The sequence below is a fragment of the Myodes glareolus genome, chromosome 6, assembly GCF_982192425.1.
Source record: "Myodes glareolus chromosome 6, mMyoGla1.1, whole genome shotgun sequence".
NCBI classification, from domain to species: Eukaryota; Metazoa; Chordata; class Mammalia; order Rodentia; family Cricetidae; genus Myodes; species Myodes glareolus.
The window spans coordinates 15,670,642-15,694,534 of NC_142031.1; the positions used below are offsets into that span (position 1 = coordinate 15,670,642).

The 23,893-nt window shown below is 46.6% G+C and overlaps 1 long non-coding RNA gene across 1 annotated transcript; it reads right to left on the reverse strand.

The window, feature by feature from the left end:
* Positions 1 to 22,101: 22,101 nt before the first annotated feature.
* On the reverse strand, positions 22,102 to 23,147 carry LOC125406262 (uncharacterized). The gene is made up of 2 exons (XR_007233862.3): positions 22,504 to 23,147; positions 22,102 to 22,403 (listed from the first exon to the last, which is right to left on the reverse strand). It is a non-coding gene; the product is annotated as an uncharacterized LOC125406262 (long non-coding RNA).
* Positions 23,148 to 23,893: the final 746 nt, after the last annotated feature.

The window sequence follows — 23,893 nt, forward strand, 5'->3', positions numbered from 1 at the left end:
TGTTGGGCTCTGAGCTTGGTGGCCCCCAGCCCCAGAGCTGCGGCCTGACAAGAACGATTGTGCGCTCATCCCTGTCCACTTGGCTTACTCACCGCCAGCGTTCGGCTCCCCACTCTGCCAGGGCGCCCCGCAAGACGCTCTGCACTGGCAACACCGAGGCGGCGGCCACGGGAAATGCTCTGCTCTGCCTTCCGGGCACACAGATGCCGCCCTTTTCTCCCTCACACCCAAGCAGCCTCCCCAGAAGGGGCAAGCCTCAAGTCTAGGAAGGCACAGCACCCGGACCACCCCCACCCCGGCTGGGGCTTCCCCCCCCCTCCCCCCCTCCCCCCCTCCCCCCCCCCCCCCGCTTGCCAGAGACAGCCAAGAAGGAGCGTCCTAGGAATAGGGGAGGGGACACCTGAGTCGGGAGCAGGACACTGAGCAGGCAGGGTGTAGATAGGGAGAGTGAGGGTGAGAACCGCACTGGGCTGACGCAGACTAAGCTAAGTCGTGAGAAGTCTAGGGGAAGGTGATTGCCAGGACCAGGGTCTGAGAGGTGCAGGAGTGGGACACAGCAGAAGTAGAGTCCAGACTTGAGGACCACGGAGAGACTCCATGGGGGTGAAGGAAACAAACGCAGGCTGAAGCCACTGGCAAGGGATTATCAGGGTCCAGGCTGGGTCCACGAAGAGAAGAGTTTGGGGGGGAGGGGGTCTAGTCTGGGCCACAGCAACGATAAGCACCGTCGTAGCCTGGGCCCTGGGAGCCTAGCTCAGGCAATGGGATGCAGGCCTGCGAGAAGGGTGCCTGGCCCGGCCTCTAGGGAAGGAAGGTCTAGCCTGGGATCTTCGAGACTAGCCTGGACATGCAGGGGAAAGACCTGGGGCTCCACTTGGAGCCCAGGGCGGGTCACGGGTCACCCGAGCTTCCCGCCGCCCCCTCCGAAGCAGTGGGGTGGCATCTGCCTAGGGTCCCGGACCCCGCCCCTCCCCCACCCTGGGTCCCCACCCTCCCCAGGCCGGAGAGTCGGCGGGAGAGGGGGACGTGAGTTCCCGCGGGGGGTCCCAGGATGGGGTCGTAAGGGAAGGGGTCCCTTTACCATGGTGGCGGCGGTGGCGGCGGTCCCTGTCCCGGCGTCTGTGGCTCTCCCCCCCGCAGCAGGGCCCGGCGCTTCCACTTCCCCGGGTGCCCAAGAGTGAACATCCGGGTCAGCGCCCCCCTCCCCCCGCCCGCGCCGGGCCGCCGCCACCTTCCTTCCCCGCCCCGGCCAGCCCGGCCCGCCCCCCACGCCGCCAGCTCGCGACCAATGAGCACGCCGGGCCGCGGCGATCGCCAAGTATGGAGCGCGGCGCGGGGGGCGGAGTTAGGGGTGGGCCCTGCGGACGAGTGGGCGTGTCCTGGTGTGGGAGGGGCGGGCCCTAGGCCGGCCAGGCGCGACGGTTCTTTAAGCGTAGGGGTGCAGCATGCTGGAGGGACCGAGGCAGCCCGTGGCATCTTCCTACGGCCAGCTTCGCATCTAGCCTCTGCGGGAGGTGGGGTACCTGAGAGTGGAGAGGTTCACTGACCCCCTGGGTATAGGATGCGGAAGGCCCTGAACTAGGAGGAGACGGGCCCTCCGCGCCCCACCCGGACCCGGAACTGGTGCGCCGGAATGGGGCCCGGCCCCTAGAGAATGAGCGGAACCTGCAGTGGAACGCCGCCGGCGCTGCCTCCCCGGTTGCTGAACACCTGCCCTCACTACCAAGCAGGTAGCCTCTAGGTACCAAAAGGTGACAGGTGGAAAAGCAACAAGGTTCCCTTGCCCGCACTTCCTGGTTACCAGACAGGGTAGTTGTAAAGAAGACACTGGTAAAAAGATTAAAACATTGGGTTCAATAAATGCCGACTGTTTCGTATACTTTTCTACCCTATCTGCAGAGGATCAGCCTGTGCCTACTGAGGCGCTTCCTCGGTCCATACACCGACTCAGAAGTCCCTCTATTTTCAGAACTGAAGATTGAACCTAGAGCTCATACTTACTAGGCTAATGCTCTTACTGAAGCCCCAGCCCTAGAAACTCGCTTTTCAAAATGTTTTGTTGAGTTATCGCCTAGAATGCAAGTCGTGCTTATAATACCCACCTACCAGACTTGCTCATACACTTGTTTAAAGTCAAATCAAGTTGTTAGAGAGGGGATCAGTAAACTTCATCCCTGGCAGACTGTGCCCTAAGCTGCTGAGCTCATAGACAAGTGAAAACCTTCAGGGACAAGCCACCAGCAGAGAAAGCGTCCAGGTAAGTCCCTCAAGAATGGCCTAGACCAGTATTACAGGAGTTCAGACAAGGGAGTGGCACTTAGAAAGTCATTACGCCATAAATATTTATTGTGTAGCTATTGGCCAACCAGTATGCAGAGATTAGCCCGTACTAGCCTAGAGCGTGTCAGTGAGATTTCAGTGCTGGAGATGGAACCTCCTGAGCTTGAATACTGTCAGGAGACAGTTAACCTATCTAATAAAGGCAGTTTTGGGGGTGAGATGTGGGAAAACACCAGAGTGGGTGGAGAAGGTAGGCAGAAGTAGAAGCACTGTGTGGTGGTATTTTAGGGGATGGTCCAAGGGGGCTTTAACTTAGGAAGAAACATTTGATTCGACAGCTGAAAGGGGGTGGAGCGGGCCATGTGTACACAGAACAGCAAGGGCAGAGACCCCTGTTGTATCCGTATATAGTCATCCTGAATTGTGTTAGGCGACAAATTGTAACCCGGAAAGACTGTGAGCCAGCTGTGTGTTGGCTGTGGGGTGAATAGGGCCTCAAGAAGCTATTTGTGTATCCCAGACATTATTTTAAAAGGAGTGTGTAGGGAGAAGGCTCATTTGGTACAGTGTGCTAAGGTACATGAGTTTGGTCTCCAAAACCCATGTCAAAGAGTCAGACTCTGGCGAGGCCAAGACTGTTTGATTTCTGGGACTTCCTGATCAGTTTAATCTAGCTCCAGGCCAGTGAGACATCGTCGTGGACAGTGTCAGATGACCGAATACCTGAGGGTATCATCTGCTTTCCACACACACACATTCCTGCATGCAAACACAGTGACACACATACACACACATACGATTTTTGAAAGCACTAATGTGGGGGCTAGGGAGATGGCACTTTGGGGTAAAGTGCTTGCTGTACAACCGTAAGGACCTTTAACTCCACAGCACCCATGTGAAGGCCAGTTGCCACGGTGCATATTGGTAACCCCAGTGCGATGTGAGGGACAGCATGATCTCTGAGACTTGGTGACTAGCCAGCCCAGCCAAATGTCAAACTCCAAATTCAGTGAGAGAGCCTGGGGTGGTGGCACTTGCACTAGGGAGGCAAGGGCGGGAAGATCTGTGTGAGTTCAAGGTTGGCCAGGGATAAATAGACCTTGTTTCAAAGCAATAAGGTAGAGCAAGATCAAGAAAGAACCTGACTTTAAAATGAATAATAAAAACCCAGAGACAGATACTGGGGTTCAAAATGAAAATCAGAAAAGCAAAGCAGCCAAGTCACTAGAGAAATCTTACCTCTACCAAGGCTGGGCAACTGCCGATTGGTCTCTGAGCTTCTGTCTCCTTCTGTCTTTTTTCCCCTTTAATGCTGGGATTAAAGGCATGTGACTCCCCAGTACTGGGATTAAAGGTGTAAACCACCACCACCTGGATTTGTTTCCGCATTGATCTCGTGTAGCCCAGGGTGGCCTTGAACTCACAGAGATCCTTCGGCTTCTGTCTCCCAAATCCTGGTATTAAAGGTGTGTAACAGTACTGCCTGGCTTCTAGTGGCTTGGTTTTACCCTCTGATCTTGAGGCAAGCTTTATTTATTAAAGCATAAATAAAATATTACTATATTTCAAAATAAAATAAAATAAGAAGGCTATAACTAATATAAGAAAAACTATATACAATAAGTACAATATACAATGTATACAGACATTAAATACATCAGCAATGTCTAGTCCGTTTGCATTTGACAAATTCAGAGAAAATGCTCCATATTTATCCTATCTTGTGAGTCCAAAGTCTTGTACCTCATTTACTTTCTATCATAACTTGCTTTCTGTATCTAGTAAACTAGGAAAACTACAACTTTCTAGTCTTCATCTCCTTCAGAGACCCAAGAAGGAAATAATATTAACTGAGTATCAGGAAGTGCAAGAAAATGATTTCTGAAAATTGTGAGAAATAACAGAAACAGCTGACTGCGTGGACAGGCACCCAAAGTTCCTCTGCAATGCTGGGGCATCCATCTTCAGCCACAGGCCTAGAATATCTCACAGACTTTTCTATGAAACAGGGTTTTTGAAGGACTAACCTGCCTTGTGTGGGCAAGGTCTGACAGTCACTCTCTTTTGTGTTCTGCCTGTTCTTTTAGGACGGCATATAGTCAGCAGGTGAGGCAAGGGCACTTTCTTGACCAGTGGCTTACTTTTGCCACAAAGAAAGTAAACTCGATGTGGAGCTTCTTCGATGCCCATTATCTTTTCTGAAGTAGATTGGTACTTCCAGGAGCAGACATGTCTCATTATCATCTTAAATGACATATTCTGTAGATCTCTGAAGTGTTTAAAGATGACCTGTTTGGCTAAAATGTATCTTTCTTTGACTTTGAAAACATACCTGATGTGACTGTAAGTTTGATTTTAATTAGTGATTAACTACTAATCTGCATTTCCTTATTATCCTAAACAGTTGATAATAATTTTCAAGGACTAGATCTAGATGGAAATTTCTGTCCCACTTGGTTCCACAGCCATTCAGTCTCAAAGAAACACACAGAGGCTTTTATTAATTGTAAACTGTTTGACCTAAAGCTCAGACTTATTATTAACTATCTCTTACAACTTAAATCAACTCATAATTCTTATCTATGTTTAGCCAGGTGGCTTGGTACCTTCTCTCACTGTAGCATTCTCATTTGGCATCCTCTACTTCTGGTTGACAACTGACTCTTTCCTTTTCCTCTTCCCAGAATTTTCTTAAATCTGGTGACCTTGCCTATACTTCCTGCCTGGCTACTGACCAATCAGTGTTTTATTAAACCAATACAAGTGACAAGTCTTCACTGTACAAGAGCATTATCCCACAGCAACTGGAAATTTGTGTGACCTTGTTAAGTATGGGTACAATACCTTGAAAAAGATTAGAAACATGTATAGCCTGATTTAACAAAATTAATCTCAAATTTGTATCAATATACAAAATTTGTATATATTAGACAAAAGTTAAATCTGAATCAGCCTTTTCCGAACTCAAAGCATTTGCCCATTGAAAACCTGAATAGGTTTCAGTGGTGTGGTGTACATATTTTAATTTTCCAAATTCTACAAAATGAAACATATCCATCTGCCAGATTCCATTACTTTGAGTACCCTTTGGGTAACTTCCTGCAGGTAGTGGTATTTGTATGTACAAAGAAAAAGTAGGACATTTCCTTATAATTTCCTTGTCTTGTTGGCACATGATGGAAAAGTCTTTTTCTAAACCTTTGCTATTGACATGATGGGTTTTTGTGGTGTGAAATCCTGAGGCCTCCAGCACATTTCCAAACAATAATTAATTGATTTCTGCATTACCTTGTGCTAGAGGACCTGGAAGACCCGTATGGGATCAAATATGTGTTATATATATGGAATGATGCCTATTCCTGATTATATCTTGTAAGTGAATAAATAAAGTCAATTCTGTATCATGGTATAAATTTCAACAGTTTCAATATGCAACTCTTTCTGCGCATTGTAAATTGGTAACTTTGTTGAGAGATTCTTTAAAATTTTTTAGTACCATGAGAATGCCATATAATTCTGACTTTGGACAGAATCATAAGGGCTTATATCATGTGGAGGGCTGCAACCACATTCTCCATTGCTTCAAGGGACAAAGGTAGAGATTGACCTCTGTGACCTCAAGCTGTGGTGGTACACGCCTTTAGTCCCGATGCCTGGGAGGCAGAGGCAGATTGACCTCTGTGACCTCAAGGTGTGGTAGTACACGCCTTTGGTCCCAATGCCTGGGAGGCAGAGACAGGCAGATCTCTGTGAGTTCAAGGTGTTGTAGCACACGCCTTTAATCCCAGCGCATGTGCTTGGTAACTTTCTACTACTGCGTCCCTGCCTACTTCCGAGGCATCATCTGGGATAATGGGCAGCGGACCAATCCAAGAGTGACACGCCCGAAGTGAGGACTGTTTCCTTTATAAGGGCTGGGTTCCCCTCATTCTGGGTCTCCGCCATGTAAGCTTATGCTCTCTCTCTCAAGACGCATTAAAGCTTTTCTGCAGAAGGATCCTACGTTCTTGCGGGCGAGACGGTAGCGCGGGACAATATCACTTTTGTACTTAAATGTTCTGATTTATAACCTGCCTTTCCTGATTTATTTGCATCAGTATAGAATGTAGGGGCTCCAGATGTTGATGTGTCCTATACAATGCAAGGAAGAATCCAATTAGTTCTCTATATAAGTTGAATTCTCTTGCTTTGGGGATAGTTGTTCTTAATCTCTCCCCCAAAAAATTACTACAAGCTCTTTGCCAGCATTTACTTTCTACCCATAATTTGTCAATTTCATCATTATTAAAAGGTACTATAATTTCTGCTAGGTCTATTTCTGCAAATTGACAAAGTCTCAATTTTTCTTTGATCATTAACTCAGAGACATTTTCCACATAAGTTTTTAATTTTTTACTCAGTTTATGTGGTAAAAAGATCTATTCTATGATAATATCTTCCCTCTGCATTAAAATTCCTGTAGGGAATTGTTTGGAGGGTAATATAGCCAGAATGCAGTTAAGATTTTAATCCACAAGATCCACATGTGCCTTCTGCAATTTCTTTGAATCAAAGTCAATTCTCTCTCAGCTTCAACTGAAAATTCCCTGGGACTATTTAAGTCCTTGTCGCCATCTAAGTGAAGGCAAAGATATCGGGTGCTTAAAAGAAATCTCACACTGGCTCAGAACTGAGAGATAGAGTTACTTATTTAGGGGAAAAACTTACAAATCAGGATTCTCTGCTTGAACAGTGGATGGAGGTGAGATCCAAACAATCTGAATGAGCAAAACTGGAACGAGGGAGGAGGAGAGAAGGGGCCAGAGACACTTCGGCCTCTGGGTAAATAGTCTATGAGGCCACATCCCAGTAGGCAGGTAAACCTTGCTGCAGCATCTCCCCTTTTTGTTTAAATAAGAGAGTTCTAAACCTAATACAACATTATATACAATAAGAACAAATATCCTTTTCTAACTAGCTTAAGTCTTGTATAATAAATAACTTGACCAAGTCATGAGAGGAAAGTAACTACAAAAATCTAGTCTTCAACCCCATCTAAGGTCCGAGAAGGGAAATAATGTTACTTGAGTGAGTAGGAAGTGTAATCAGCAACTTCCAAAACGTGCAACAAATGACAGAGGCAACTGGCTACCTAGACAATCATCCAAAGTCTCATTAGCAACATTGAGGCAACCAACTTTGGCTAAGGCCTAGAATAACTGACAGACTATTTTTAAAGGCAAGAAAATTTTCAAAACCATCTTACCCTGTCTTGGCAAGATTTGACAGTCTTGCTTATCCATTTTTGGATACTATGTATTTTGTCAGTGGTTGAGGTATGGGCACTTCCTTGCCCAAAGGCTGATTTTGCCAAGAAGAAAACAAGCTCCAAGTGGAGTGTCTTTGGTGCTCAACATTCTCTTGGGAATAGATCAGTGCTGCCAGGAGCAATTGTGTCTCACTTTAACCAAACTCTAAGTTATTTAAATGCCATTTTCTATAGCTCTTTGAAGTAGTTGAAGATTATCTATGCAGAATATAATCTCTATATATCTACAGAACTTGGTTAGTCTAACTATAAGTATGACAAACATAGATGACTATTGATCCATAATTCTTAATACCTATATAAGTTAAAGACTAAGGCAATAAACAACTGTGCAATAAATGAGGACAATGATCTCCAAATGTAAACAATGTATAAGTATCTTGATCAGAGATAGAAATGTACACTGCAATATGGTAAATATATATGTATCTGTATATATCAATACATTAAAAATGTTTTAAACAGGTAAAAGCATACATACATGCAATATTCAATATAATTTAACTTTGTATCAATATACAAGAATCTATACCAATGTAATTGTCTATAAATAATAACTCACAAATACCAACCTATTATCCCGTCATCCAATTTTTACCTCTTCTTTTTTTTTTTTTTTTTTTACAAAAAGATCCCTCTCGGTCCATCAGTCCCTTAGGTTTGTTTGTTTGTTTGATGGTTAGTTGTTCATTTGTTTGTTTGTTTATTTGTTTTGGTCAAGACAGGGTTTCTCTGTAGCTTTGGAGCCTGTCCAGGAACTAACTCTTGTCGACCAGTCTGGCCTCAAACTCACAGAGATCTGCCTGCCTCTGCCTCCCGGTGCTGGGATTAAAGGCATGCACCACCACCACCCGGCTTTCTATTTTCCCCATTTTTAATGTTGGAAAAAACTCTCTCTTTTAACTAATTCCTCCCTTAAAGAATTCCCAATTATCTTACTAAATCTGCTGATGATGTTGATGAAGATGTGAGGCTTATTGCTGCTGCGTAAAACAGTAAAAGCCTGACTGGGTTTCAAGGCAGCTATCTAATTTAGCAGCAGCCCAAGAAGGGGATTCAGGGAGAGCCTGCAACCCATGAGATGTGTGTGTGGCGGGGGGGGGGGGGGGGGAGTCTAAAAAACACACAGGGGATTGTTCAGAAAAAGCATGTGTGTTGGGGGCTGCCTGAAGGCTACAACAGAAAAATCCCAAACTCACTCAGAGGCTTGGGGAAGAAAGAAAAGAAAGCCTGGCCGGGTGGGGCTGGAGCCCCATGTGCAGCTCCGGCCTTTTCTAGTGACTTTTTCATGAATTTGTACCCCAAATATTGGGCCCCAAATGTGGTACAAATAATAAAAACACAGAGACATATATTGGGGTTCAACCTGAAGATCAGAAAAGCAAAGCAGCCAAGTCACTAGAGAAATCTTACCTCTACCAAGGCTAGGCGACAACCAACTGGTCTCTGAGCTTCTATCTGCTTCCGCCTTTTTTCCCCTTTAATGCTGGGACTAAAGGCATGTGGCTCCCTAGTACTGAGATTAAAGGTGTGAGCCACCACCACCTGGATTTGCTTCTGCATTGATCTTGTGTAGCCCAGGGTGGCCTTGAACTCACAGAGATCCATCTGCCTCTGTCTCCCAAATCCTGGGATTAAAGGTGTGTGACACCACTGCCTGGCCTCTAGTGGCTTGGTTTTACCCTCTGATCTTGAGGCAAGCTTTATTTATTAAAACATAAATAAAATATCACTATACCTGACATAGACTTCCTTCCTCCACATGCATATTCACAGGCTAGTGAGTGCATGTGCGCGTGTGCGCGCGCACACACACACACACATTCACCATACACCACACCAATATGATGCTGCTTCTGTGATATACTCTATGGAGGTCTTTCCCAATCCTCATCACACACCCCTGAAAGTAAGGAATGCAGCAGAGATGAAGGGTACTAGGCATGGGACACTTTTTCTTTCTTGGTTACTCAAGACAGTGTTTGTAGCTTTGGTGCCTGTCCTGGAACTAGGTCTTGTAGACCAGGCTGGCCTTGGACTCACAGAGATCCACCTGTTTCTGCCTCCTGAATGCTGAAATTAAAGGCGTGCTCCACCACTGCCCAACTGGACACTGGTATTCAAATGTTTACTGATATGTTCCTGGCATTGTCAGAAGTGGGAATGAGTCCCAGATGCTGAGAATCTGTGTGCATCCGCACAGAGAACTGCCATTGAACTAGGAGGAACAGGAGTGGGGTGGAGGGCAGTGGGGTGGAGGGGAGCGTGGAGTGGAGAGTGAAGCCCTCTTTGAGATGTTCTATTTGAGATGCCTATTGGAAACTTCAATGAGAGACCCGGTAAGGAACTGGGCGTGAAAGCCTGCTGCTAGTGAGCAGCATTTAAAGATGTTTAACAGCATCAGCGGGTGGGATGAGCTCATTTGGGAATGAATGAAGAGAGAAGAGATCATAAAGAACCAACCAGCAAAGAAGAGATGGAATCCCTCCCAAGAGCTGGGGGGGGGGGGTGAAAGCATGAAATAAGTGACATTTGAAGATAAAAAATGACAGAAAGCCTTATCCAAGGTGCATTGTCCGTAGTTTCTCACTTTGTTTCAACCTTGTAGGATCAGAGGGGCTAAGCAATATGCCTAAAACTGAGTTCAGTTCAAGGCTGTCTAGAACCAGTGCCCATATTCATAACCTGCAGTGTAAGCTTACTGCTTCCCTGTTTAAAAACCTCCGAGTGGTACCTTTCCCTGACTGGGATCGGGGGAGGGGGTTCTAGAGCAAAGTGTTTGCCAGACAGACACCAGGACCTGAGTCTGTATCAGCAGCAGCTACATAGCAGTGGGTGTGGGGGATGCACTTGGAATCCTAGCGTTGGAGAGACTTAGGAAAGGCTCTCTGAACTTGCTGCCCATCCAGCCTAGCTAAATTGGGATTTGCCAGGGTCAGGGAGAGACCCTGTCTCAAACAAATGAGGTGAAAGGTCTGGTGAGATGGCTCGGCAGTTAAGAATACCTCTTCCAGAGGACCCGTGTGTCACCAGCGGGCCCATGTCAGACAGTTCTCAACCGCCTGTGACTCCGGCTCCAGGGGAATCCAACATGCTCTCTGTCTTCTGTGGGCACCCACACACATGTGGCATACACACGTACATAAAAATGTAATCAATTGTCAAAGCTTTATTCTTAAAAAAATATATATATGGTGGAGAGTAATCAGACGCTCAATGCCAACCTCTGGCCCACATATTAGTGCAAATACATGGACATGTACACACCACACAAAGAACCTTCTATAGTTTTTAAGTTCTTCATAATAGAAGACACAGGAACCCAGAGGATTCAGGGGCACATACTCCATCTTTACTTTTTTTTTTCCTAGACAGTTTCTCAGTAGCTGTGGAGCCTGTCCTGGAAATCGCTCTTGTAGACCTCAAACTCACAGAGATCTGCCTAACTCTGCCTCCCAAGTGCTGGGACTAAAGGCGTGCGCCACCACCACCTAGCTCAGCTCATTTATTATTTGAGGGGAAACAGGTGTACAAACATTCCACAGTGGACTTTTGGAAGTGGGCTTTCAGGAGTCAGTCTCTGTGGGTTCTGGGGACTGAATTCAAGTGGTCAGACTTGGTGCCAGTTTTGCTGACCCGCTGCACTATCTCACTAAGGCCCTATTTCCGCTGCTTCTGTTGCCTTTGCCGCTAACTGGGCTCGTTGGCTGGCTCCTGGCCATATACTGCCAATGCCTTAAGCTATCTGTGGCCCCATCCTGATGGCCTTAATCCCTCTTCATCCTTCACACCAGTTTCTATTAACTAACAACTTTATGTCTTTGATAGTTCAGATCCCCAAGACCAAGTCTGATTGACCAGCCCATTTTTCATTTGCTGGCCAGATCACTAGGTCAGTCTGTGGGTTGACTGCCCAGATGTCAGGTCCCCACTCTAGATCTGTCACTGGGTCCTGTGAGCATGAAGGCTGGACTTGATAGCCTACGAGCTCTGAATGGCTTTCAAGCAGCGTTAAGTATTTTAGTACTGGCTGGCCAGCGAGTTCCAGGGATCCCGTTGCCTCTCCTCAGTGCTGGGGTTACAAGAGCATAACCTGCTTTTATCAAGCCTGCTTTTTACTAGGTTCTGGGGATCAAATCCAGGTCCCCAGAAGAATTTTGAAAGTCGGGTCATCATTCCTGCAGAGAATCACTTTACAGACAGTCTTCCTTATCCTACTCTGAAATCCCAGCCTAGCCAGGCTTGGTGGAGCACTCGGGAGACTAGGGAGAAAGAGAGCCTGACCTGTACCCTATGCCCTCATCAGTATGTCATACTGTTTCACCCGCCACTTCAAATAGTTGTCAGGAACTGACCTTCAGGCCCCGCCCCCAGACTCCATGACTTCAGTTTCTCTAATCGCCGCTCAGTATCAACACCACTCCTCCCTTACTGATTTCGTCTCTACCCACGAGTTTCCTTCCTTTTACGGGCTTGTCCATCTCAGCCAGAGCTCAAAGATCTCAAGTCTAACCTTAACCTCGTGATTACATTAACACCTGAGCATCCCTCTAGCCTCGTGGAGACCTGCATACCTGTGACCCTGCCAGATTCTCCCATTTACGACATAGGCGTGTGTGCACACATGATAAAAATGTGTACATGAGTCTGCACACACACCCTTAACAACAGTGCTCATACTTCTTGTAAAAATCCATTAACCCTTTGCTCCTTCCCTTTTTAACTAACCAGCCCTGAGAAGCTCAGTTATCCCCACGCAAACTGTATTGGGACATTTGAGCATTAAGAATTCGCAGTGGCCAGGTGATGGTGGTGCACGCATTTAATCTGAGCTCTCAGGAGGCAGAGGCAGGCAGATCTCTCTGAGTTCGAGGCCAGCCTGGTCTACAAGAGCTAGTTCTAGGACAGGCTCCAAAGCTACAGAGAAACACTGTCTCGAAAAACGAAACAAAACAAAACAAACAAAAAAGGAGTGATGCTGGGGGGTAGTGGTGCACGCCTTTAATCCCAGCATTTAAAAGGCAGAGTCAGGCAGATCTCTGTGAGTTCGAGGCCACCCTGGTCTACAGAGCAAGTTCCAGGACAGGCTCCAAAGCTACACAGAGAAACCCCGAAACCCTGTCTTGAAACCTCCCTCCCCCCTAAAAAAAAAGAAAACAATTGCAGTGACTGCGCCATTTTTACTTGCCATCACAGACTTAGTGAGCCTGGCCATCCCGCCATTCCTCCTCACTGTGAGATGGGGTTTCTCGAGCTTCCGCTTTGACGCTTTGGTCCTCCTCTCACATTTTACCCTAAGCCAAAGACCTGTTTCACACTCCGCACGTACAAAAGATCCAGCCTCACAGGAGTCCCATCGTTTCCCAAGTCTCTTGGTCTTTTCTGCCTTTCCTGATTTAAAAATGAAGGAGCCAGCCAGGTGTGGTGGCACACACTTTTAATTCCAGCACTCGGGAGGCAGAGGCCAGCCTGGTCTCCAGAGCTAGTTCCCAGACAGCCAGAGCTGTATGGTGAGATTCTGTCTTGTGGGGGAATGAACAAATAAAGAAATAAAATAAAGGCTGTGTCTCTGCTGGATCCCAACCGCCCCAGCACGTGGGACCTCCTTGGTCTTCAGTTTCTCCCTCTATACTCTTTCATTCCTATCAGCCTCATAAAACATGTCTCAGTATCTGCTGTCATAAAAGTTTTAGTGCCAACCAACGCCTATTTGGTCCCCCATCTGTCAGCCAACTCCCCCATATTTGTGTTCCTGTTCATATAAAAACTTGTGAGTTCCTGAGGACTGGGGACATGGCTCAGTGGGTAATGTGCTTGTTACACAAGCAAAGGACAGGTCGGGTCCCCAGCCCTCACAGAAATGCCGTGTAGTATGGCACACATCTATCTCCCTAATGCTGTAGACGGGAGACAGGAAGACGTTGGGGCTCATTGGTCAGCCACTTACCAGCCGAGATGGTGAACTTCAGGTTTCCTGAAAGATTCTGTCTTAAAATTAAATGAGAGGCTGGAGAGATGGCTCGGTGATTAAGAGCGCCTGTTGCTTTTGCAGAGGACCCAGGGTTGATTCCCATCCCCATCATGGCAGATCACAACCATCTGTAACTGGAATTCCAGCAGGTTTGGTACCCTCTTCTGACCTCTGTAGGCACCAAGAACACAAGTCTGCACATACGTATATGCAGGCAAAACACCTGAACTCGGAATTAGTGAGTAGTAAAATAAAATGGGAAAGCTAAGGAGAAGTAAATGCATCCCGGGTATCAACATCTAACCACCACCTGTGCCTGCATGGGCAAGTACACAAGTGTTCATGCATACACACACACACACACACACACACACACACCCACACACACACACAAACACACACACATTCTGCCAGAGGTAATTCTGCATTGAGTCTAGGTTCTGTTCAGGGCTTAGGATTTTACCTCACCCCGACCTGCCCACAGATTTTATACCTCTCAAACTGACTTGGGTATTTCCTCAAGCAAAAGTCAGTGGCCGTTTTGTGCCTGGGCTCACTCCTTACTTCTGATGTCTGTTGCAGCCTCTCCTGACATGACTTCACTTCCCTAGAAATCTCCTCTTCCGAGGCATGGTTCTGGGACTCCTGTCTTTTCCATACATAAGCCTTTCAGTACAACATCCATAACACACAGAACATGGAAGGTGCTCAATCAAGCTCCATGAACTTAATAGTATCAGCATAAGATGAATATAAATCAGCATTCCAGGATTGAGAATGAAGCTTCAGTTTGTTTGTTTTAGTTTTGGGTGGGTGTTTTGTTTTTGTTTTCTAAAGACAGGGTTTCTCTGCATAACAGTACTAGCTGTCCTGGAACATGCTTTGTAGACCAGGCTGGCCTCGAACTCACAGAGATTCACCCGCCTCTGCCTCCCGAGTGCTGGAATTAGAGGTGTGCACCACCACCGTCCAGCTGGATGCTTGTTTTTTATGGGTACTTACCACATACATTTGTTGTTGTTTTGGGACGATGTCACCGTGTAGTTTTGGAATTCCTTACATAGACCAGGCTGGTTTAGAACTCCCAAGATCACCTTACTTCCTGAATGCTGGGAATAAAGGCATGCACCACCATGCCTTGGACCCTGCATTCTTATTACCTGCTCAACTCCTTTCAATAAATCTTTGGAAATAGCAACTCCAGCCTTGGCTGGGTTTTTTGTTTGTTTGTTTGTTTGTTTATGCTTCTGAGATAGGGTCTGTTTATTTATCAAGGTTAAGGATTAAACCCAAGGTTTCATAGGCTGGCTTCTAACTCGTTGTGTAGCTGAGGATAAGAACTCCTGATCCTCTTGCTCACCCTTTCTAGAGTTAAGAATTACCAGTGTGTTCCACCACCCCTGGTTTATCTACTGTATTGAGGGAGGGGAGATGGAATCCAGAGTTTCAGGCAGGCTGGTCAAATATGTAACCCACTGGGCTATGTCTCTATGCCTCATCATTGCAGAAGAAACTGAGGTGAAAATGGACAAGCTGCCCTGCCTTTGCTCATTCTTCATCTGTCCGCAGAACCATGCTGCAGATTGTAAGTAACCTCAGAAGACAAGGATGCACCATCCTCCTTCATCACGGCCTTTTACTCAGAGCAGCTGCCCACGAACATCTCTTGAGTTGAGGCAGGGTGGCAGGGAAGTCCTGAGCATTTCACACAAGAAAAGTAACTTCGGAGGAGCAGGGAGATTGTGGGATTAGGATGGTCACTGAAAAATATATGATGATGTGGGATTTCCCACTGTATGATGTGAGTATGTTTTATTACCATTGGTTAATGAAGAAGCTGTTTTGGCCTTTTGCAGGGCAGAATATAGCAAGGTAGGAAATCCAAGCACAGACAGAGGAGGAAAAAGGGCGGCGTCAGACAGAGGCCATGTAGCTGCCAAAGGAGAAAGACACGGGAATATTACCAGTAGGCCACAGCCTTGTGATTAATGGAAATGGATTAATTTAAGATTTAAGAGCTAGCTAGGAATACACCTAAGCTATTGAACGAAGAGTGTTGTAATTAATACAGTTTCTGTGTGATTATTTGGGTCTGGGCAGCCGGGAATCGAAAATAGTCTCTGTTTTCAAGAGGACACATTTGAGCATTTACTACTCAAAATTGTCTAGTTAGCCATCTTTCCTCCTTCAACTAAGTCCTACAGCTGAGACTTCTGGGTTAGTAAATGCACAGTTATCCCAGAACCTGGGGATCACTTAGATCCAAAACCACCTCCCATTCACAGGTGTGGCCCTGTACCCCGAGGTCACAAGATGCGAAGGTGTCAGTGTGAAAGTGGCCTGTCCACCACGGGCTCCTGTGTCTGAACACTCGTTTCTCAGTTAGTAGTGCCCTCTGGTGAGGTTGAGGGGTCTGATTGGTGGAGGCTGGCCCCTGAGTGTTGGATCCCAGGCCTTTCCTGGCTCCTCAGGGTGCTATCTATACAGGACTGTTTACCCAACCAGTCTAAGCTTCCTGTCATCTCCTCTGCTCACTCCACCAGCTAGGGGAATTAGCATAGAGAGCCTTATCCTCTATTGGCATGGTAATTCAACCTGCAAAGAAAGGTTCTCGCAGTGGGCCTACCACATCTGTCACTGCAGCTTGCTCGGTACCCCCTGCCCGGCAGATTCTGCCATCTGGTGCCAGGCGCCCAACACCTTGATCTCACTTCCTGCTGGGAGGGGGTTCTCGTCCTTTGGCCCCTAAGTATATAAACCTGGAATTGAGCAAGAATAAAGTTGACATTTACCTTTTGGGCAAATGATCCAGGTCTCTCTCTGTCTCTCTCTCTCTCTCTCTCTCTCTCTCTGTGTGTGTGTGTGTGTGTGTGTTTAACTCCTAGGACATTGTTCCAAGCTCACGGCTCGATATGGAAAATGCGCACCATATCGGGGAACAGGGGCTCGCAGAATTGGGTGGGACACCTGAGGTAGGCAAACTCTACCTCTAGTGTCATTGTCTCAGCTCTCAGTGCCATGTCTTCCCCATGAAGGAATGTACCCCCCAAATCCTTCCCTTAATTGCTTCTGTTAAATATTTGGTCACGATGAAAAGTGTTTAATATGTGTTCTTCTTAAGTTACTATAGTTCAGATGTATGTATGTATGAATGTATGTTCTTTTGTAGTGCTAGGAACATTACCCAGGGTTTCATGGATGCCTATACCATCGCTCCTGGCCACCATTTTTTAATTTTTATATTTTAGATTAAGTGTATTTTCATGTGTATGGAAATGTTGCCTGTATGTATGTACCACATGTGTACCTGGTGCCCACTGAGGTCAGAAGAACACCAGCCCTCAAGAGGTTGAGATAGGAGGATTACCAGTTTATGTGTATCTGTGTATAGGTATGTACACATGAGTGGGTGCTCACAAAAATCAGAAGTGGGCATCAGATCCCCATGTAACTCCAGTTTCCGGCAGCTGTGAGCTGCTGTGTAGGTGCTGGGAACTGAACTCAAGTCCTCTGAAAGAACACCAAGGACTTAACTGCTGAGCCATCCCTCCAGCCCCAGAATTTTTTTTTAAAGAAGCATATACCAGAGAGTAGAAGAACCATTTGAGTTTTAGAAACTTCCAGTTATTGGGACAAAAAGTAGAACTGGTGGGGGTGGAAGTGGGGAGGATATGCTGGCCTCTTTTGAAGACAGAAAGCTGTGGTCTGTAGTAAAAGAGGCAGCCTTAACGCGAGAGCTCAGTTGCCCCTTCCTCCTCTCAGCATCTTGACAGAATATGTAACAGTAAAGGGGAAGAACCCAGAGCCCAGGCAACCATTGGCTTAATACAGCCCAAGGCTCTGGTGCCAAGAGGATCATTTACTCTGAGGTTTATCACTATCATCTTGAGGTTTTTTGTTATGATTTTCTAAGAGGTACCTTGGAGAACTCCCAGCTGCCTTCTGCTGGACCAGAAGTGTTTGTATCCTGTCCATCTGGGGGGTCCTGATTGGAGATGTAGAAAGGCCTCTCACATATGGGCCGGCTGTTGGAGGTTTTATATGCACGTCTGGGGAGAATTCATATTCAGTGAGTTAAGTGGGCTGGCCAGCCAGCCTCTAGGGTTGGGCTGGACTATACAGTATACCCCAGGCCGGTTCTCAGCTTGGGCTTGGGATAAGTAGCCCCTGTCATTCCAGGTATTCTCCAACACACCATCAAAAGCTGGGCATGGAGCCAACTGTTGTGTGTTCCCATGGAAACCATGAACTTTGTACACCTTATCTCTTACTCTCCCCAACTCCCTTATTCTTTGTCCCTACTGCTCCATGGGTTCCTAGAGGTGGTCCAATGAGTCACTTCCCAGCCATTAGTGTGGTTCCTGAGATACAACTCAGTGCCACAAATGGAACCTGTCCAGTGGTGACCCAGAAGAAACTCCAGTCACCCAGAATGTAAACTGAGGTTAGCTCTACTCTCTTCCATTCCTCCTTCAGACAAGACATTGCAATGGTCCCCGTGAACTCAGCCAGATGCAGAACTTGCCCGAGAGCTTATAAAGTGACGGAACTGAGAGACAACCTGGTGAGAGACTGGAATAAATGACGAGAGTGGCTATGGTCCCAGCTTCAGGAGGCCGAGGCTGGAGCATCATTGAAGTGCTTGAGTTCAAGACTAGCCTGGGCTGCAGAGAAAGGTGTTAAGACAAAACACTAAAAATAAGAACAAAAAAATATAAGCAGTAAAAACTTGGAAACAAAAAATTAAATTCCATTTATAATAATAGCATTAGAAAAATATATAAACCAGGCATGGTGGCATGTGCCTTTAATCCCAGTATTCACAAGGCAGAGGCAGGGAAATCTCCTTGATTTCAAGCTTGCCTGGTCTACATGCAAATTCTAGTCCAGGCAGAAGTACACAGTGAAACCCTGTCTCTAAATAAATAAATAAATAGAACGTTGCTCTGACAGAGGACCTGGGTTCAGGGTTCAGTTTCAGCAGTTACCCACATGGTGACTAACAGCATTCTGCAACTCCATTTCCAGATTGTCTAGAGCCCCCTCCTAGCCTCGTGGTCATGGTCATGGTCCACAGATATGCATGCGCGCACACACACATATCTTTAAAAAATAAAAATTAAATCAAGGCAGTGATGGCACATGACTTTAATCCCAGTATCCGGGAGGCAGAGGCAGGTGGATCTCTGTGAATTCGAGGTTAGCTCCGTCTACAGAGTGAGCTCTAGGACAGCCAAGGCTACACAATACAGTGAAACCCTATCTTGAAAACCCCCAAACAGCCAGGCAGTGGTGGCGTAAGCTTTTAATCTCAGCACGTGGGAGGCAGAGGCATGTGGGTCTCTGAGTTCAAGGCCAGCCTGGTCTACAGAGCAAGTTCCAGGACAAGCTCCAAAGCCACACAGAGAAACCCCGACTAGAAAAAAAGAAAAAGGAAACTGATTGCCTGAGGTTCTCTCTCAGGTGCCTGGGTGGCCACTGCAGTTCTATTGGGACTTTTACCTTGACTTCACCCTCTGCCTCACACCACATATGATCAATTAGGTCCATCAACATTAATAAGTCACATGGTCACCTCTTGCTGAGCACACTGTCTATATTGTCTGGCCTCCTTGGAGTCCTGTGGGTCCCTTGTAGCCACATGACTGGTTTTTAACCCATGGTGTGCTCAAGGAAATGACATGGTGACTTCTCAAAGCACAGCCATAATGTGTCCCTCATGTCCTGCCTTGTGGCCAGCAGCTGAGAGGATCCAGAGGAAGTCGTCAAGGTGTAGAAGCCTGTATCTCCTTCAGTGGTAAAGCACGGAAGGGATCCATCAGATGATGCTTGGGGGAGGAGAGGAGTGTTGATTCCAGCAGCTAATGTCTCCCTGATACACATCTGAGACGTTCTCCTTTGTAGCTCCCAACAGATCAATAAACATCTGGAATGCTCAGCGTCATTGGAATCGTCATAAAAGTGCAGTGTCTTTACTGATCTTTGCAGATAGAGCGGGGAGGCTGGCCAGAGGCCCTGCGGCTCCATTCATGGCAAGCCAGGCTTTGAACGGAGCCCTGTCTGCTCCCCAAGGGCAGTTTCCTTTCACTCCTCCACCTCAGCCCAAATGAAGAGGTGCTTAGAAGACCGCCAGACTCGGGCTGCTGTGTGATTTGCTCTGCCCACCTGCTGCCGTGGTTGACAGCAGAACCTCCTCCATGCCCCATGGTCAGCAGCGTCCGATATGTATGGCGCCTTTGATCTTTATGTCCCCATCATTCCCGAGCACTCAAAGGAAAATGGTTAAAATGACGATCATTTTCTCCAGCATGCCATGTTAATGTCTACGGAACCCACCTTTTACCATGCCGTGAATGTACGGACCTGCCTTCTCCATTGGCTTCTTCCTTCCAGTAGTAAAGTCTGCTGTGATTCCAATGAGAAACATCTCCCATTGGCTCAGATATATAAACACTTGATACTGTTGACTGAGGTTTCTGTCCTACCAGGTCCCACATCTGTTTAGTCCCAAATAAACACAAGAGCTCCTATATTAATTATAAACTGATTGGCCTAGTATTTCAGGCTTCTTATTAACTCTTATAACTTATATTAGCCCATAATTCTTGTTTGTGTGCTGGGCAGTGGTGGTGCACGCCTTGAATCCCAGCACCTGGGAGGCAGAGGCAGGCAGATCTCTGTGAGTTCGAGGCCAGCCTGGTCTACAAGAGCTAGTTTCAGCTAGTTCCAAAGCTACAGAGAAACCCTGTCTCAGGGAAAAAAAAAAAACAAAAACTCTTGTTTGTGTCAGCCACATGGTTTGGTACCTTTTTCGGCAAGGCAGTCACGTCTTGTTTGCTCCATGTCTGGCTTCCTCTCTGTCTGGGTGAAAACTGCAGACTGAAACTTTCCTCTTCCCAGAATTCTCATTCCCCTGCCTCTATTTCCTGCCTGGTTGCCCTGCTTATATTTCCTGCCTGGCTACTGGCCAATCAGCGTTTATTTAAAATACAAGTGACAGGGTATACACCATTGTCCCACAGCTGGTGGCACTGTTTTGGAACAAGGTGCTAGAGAAAATCCCTCACTAGGGACTGGATTTGAGAGTTCTTAGCCTGACCCTACTTCCAGTTTGTTCTCTGTGCTTTGTATTTATGGTTGAGAATGTAAGCTCACAGTTTCCGGCTCCTGCCACCATTCCTGTCCCCAGGGTACCATCCCATTCTCTGCCAAGATGGACTCTTAGCCTTCGGGAACCATTAAGCCAAAACAGACTCTTCTGTAACTTGATTTGGTCATGGCTTTTTGTCACAGCATCAGGAAAGTGGCAGATACAGTCTGCTCCGTGTCTCCCTTACCTAAATAATTCCAACTCTGTCCTCCCTGCAGTCCTGAAGGAGCAGAGCGCAGAGCCTCCTGCTATATCCTGGTGTCCTCCTCTATCAAATGGGGATGTGATACCACCCATGTACAGTCATCACTCGATAGCATAGGCAAAGCCGGGTGTGGTGGTGCATGCCTGTATCTCAGAACTCAGGGACCTGAAGCAGGTGAATTTTTATAAGTTTGAGGCCAGTCTAGCCTACATAAAGAATTCCAGGTCTACCAAGGCTAAATACCCTTTCTTAAAAAATAGAAAAGAACTTGTATATGTGTGTGTGTGTGTGTGTATGTGCATGCACAGTCATTATAGCTAGAAGCCGGAGATACAGTTCAGTGAGACAGCAGTTGCCTAATGTGTGCAAGACATTGAATCCATAGAACCACTAACAACAGCAAAAGCACCCAAACAAACAAAAAAAGGAATTTATAGCAAGATGAAAGCACAAAAAAGAGAAGAAAAGTAACCAAGAAACAACTGCTGCTTTCCATTTAGGACATAAGCCAATCTTTTTCTGTTACACATATATGCATAATTTACCATAATGAGCTTATGCAGCAATACAGGTTTTTAAGTTGCTTTTTTCCTCAGCCAATAACTCATCGTGGTTACTTTACACATTAAGGATTCTCCCAGGGCAGGATGTTGGTTTCTCAGTATCTATTTATGGAAGCATCTTGATTTAAAACGAAACATGGAGTTGGTGAAATGGCTCAGCAGGTGAAAGCGGGGACTCTGCAAGTCTGACAACCCGAGTTCAAATACCTGAAGCCCACAGTGAATGGAGTCTTCTGTTATGCCCTCTCCCCTATATAACCTCTTCACACACACACACACACACACACACACACACACACACACACACCTACTACTACTACTACTACTACTACTAATACTAATAATAAAATAGATGCCCCCCTCCCCAGTGTTCCCTCTTCTCAGTATCACCAAACATCTCTACATGCACCCTTCCGTCTTAGGAGCCAAGTATAACTCAGCATCTGAAGAAGAGCATGTGGTCCATCTTTTTTGCTCTCCCTCCGACAAGCAGACATAACTCCACAAGCCGTATATGCTATAATATTAATTATATGTTATTATATGCTATAATAACAACTGCAGCTACTTCTGCTCTCCGGGAAAGAAGACGATTGTGAAGGGGGAAAAAACAAAGACGGTAAGTATTTGCTGAAGGCCACAACGCCAGCTGTGTTTATTTGTTGAACTCAATCTCCAAGTCCATGGACCAAACACCAATGGTCCTTTAGATTTGTAGTTTATATACTGTGTCTTTCAACACCCTGAAACTTTGACCCAGGTTGTAGCTGAAGGAAAGAGGGTTTCTGGTAAATCCAGTTTCCAGTCGGGAACCCCAAGCCAAATCTTCCCATCCCTCTTCCTGGAGTGGACCACCTCTGTGGTGAAACCCGCTGGCAATCCATCAAAAAGGGAGGCGGGTTGACTTGGAGCAGAAACCGTAAGTGCTTATAAGAAATGAAAGACATGGTTTGGGGTGAAAAAGTCATGCTTCCGGGTACAAAGGCAAAACCACTAATAACCCAAGGATTCGGTGTTCCGTCTGACCTGTTCTGATGCTGTCACCATGGTGACGATCTCTATAAACAGCTGCAAAATAACCAGATGAAAAGGAAGGAGAAACATCGACCCCGGCGATCTGGAGTTTTGTGAGAGACTAAGGCAATGTCACGTGGGGTAACTATGGAACGCAGAAACTGTTCTTCTAATAACCATCCTCCCTTCCTTTTGTGAGGTTGAACAAAGGTCTGGCAGATCACAGAAAGAAGTCTTGGCCCAGCGTCTTCAGGGTTCAGGAAGTGCAGCCAAAAGAACTGAAATAAATGGGTAGAGACACTCGGAGTCTTCACACACTCTCGGCCTGGGACACTCAGCTGAGCCTGTGTGGAGTCCAAGAGTGGAACAAAGCCGATGTTCTTTGGAGAAGGGGCTGGGTCTGGGACTCCAGGGAACTGGACTTGGTTGCCTGCCCCTGACCTTGATTCCAGAGCCAGTACAGCGAAGGAGGGAAGCATCTTCAAGCCACACCACGTCTCTGGGGCTTCTGCATCTGCTGCAGATTCCTTTGCCACTCCCGGCCTCACGCTATTCTTTTTGAATCCCTGACTCAGCGAGCTCCAGAACAAAGAGCAGAACCAGCAATGTGTTTCTATGCCAAGAAAAAAACTTCAGGCAGTATGCTTTGCCGACTTCTTCGCTGACCCCGAAGTTTTCACTGACCCTGAATCACTTCCTCTTCCAACTTAACCCCTTGCTCCCTTCTCTTTCAGACTGCTAAACCGAAGAACCTAGCACAAAGACCGTGTTCTGCAGTGGTCAATAGAAAATAAATCCAAAAATCTCCTGCCTCTCCTAAAATGGACACTTCTCCAACAGGCCTATACCTGTGGCTATCTGTTCATTTACACCTATTAGAGCCTGGCAATGGTGGCGCACGCCTTTAATCCCAGCACTTAAGACACAGAGGCAGGTGAATCTCTGTGAGTTCGAGGCCAGCCTGGTCAACAACAGTTAGTTCCAGGATAGGTTCCAAAGCCACCTACCAGGATTCGGTGAGGAATGGAGCTACAGGGATAAGCAGGATCCTGGGATCTCTCTCTCTCTCTCTCTCTCTCTCTCTCTCTCTCTCTCTCCCTCCCTTTCTCCCTCTCTCTTTTTCCCTCTCTCTCTCCATTATACTGTAGGGCTTGAACCAAAGACCCCAAACATGCTAAGTGCTCTCTCCACAACCAACTTTTTCTGGAGGTCTCACAGTATGTCCCTAGTTTGTCTGGAACTCATTACAAATTCATAGAGATCTCCCTGCCTTTGCCTCCCAAGTGCTGGGATTAAAGGCATGCACCACTATACCTGGTTTGACTTTTGATTTCGAAACAGGGCCTCAGCCTCTGAAATAGCAGGGAATACAGCCTTGTGCCATCAGACCACACGGAGATCA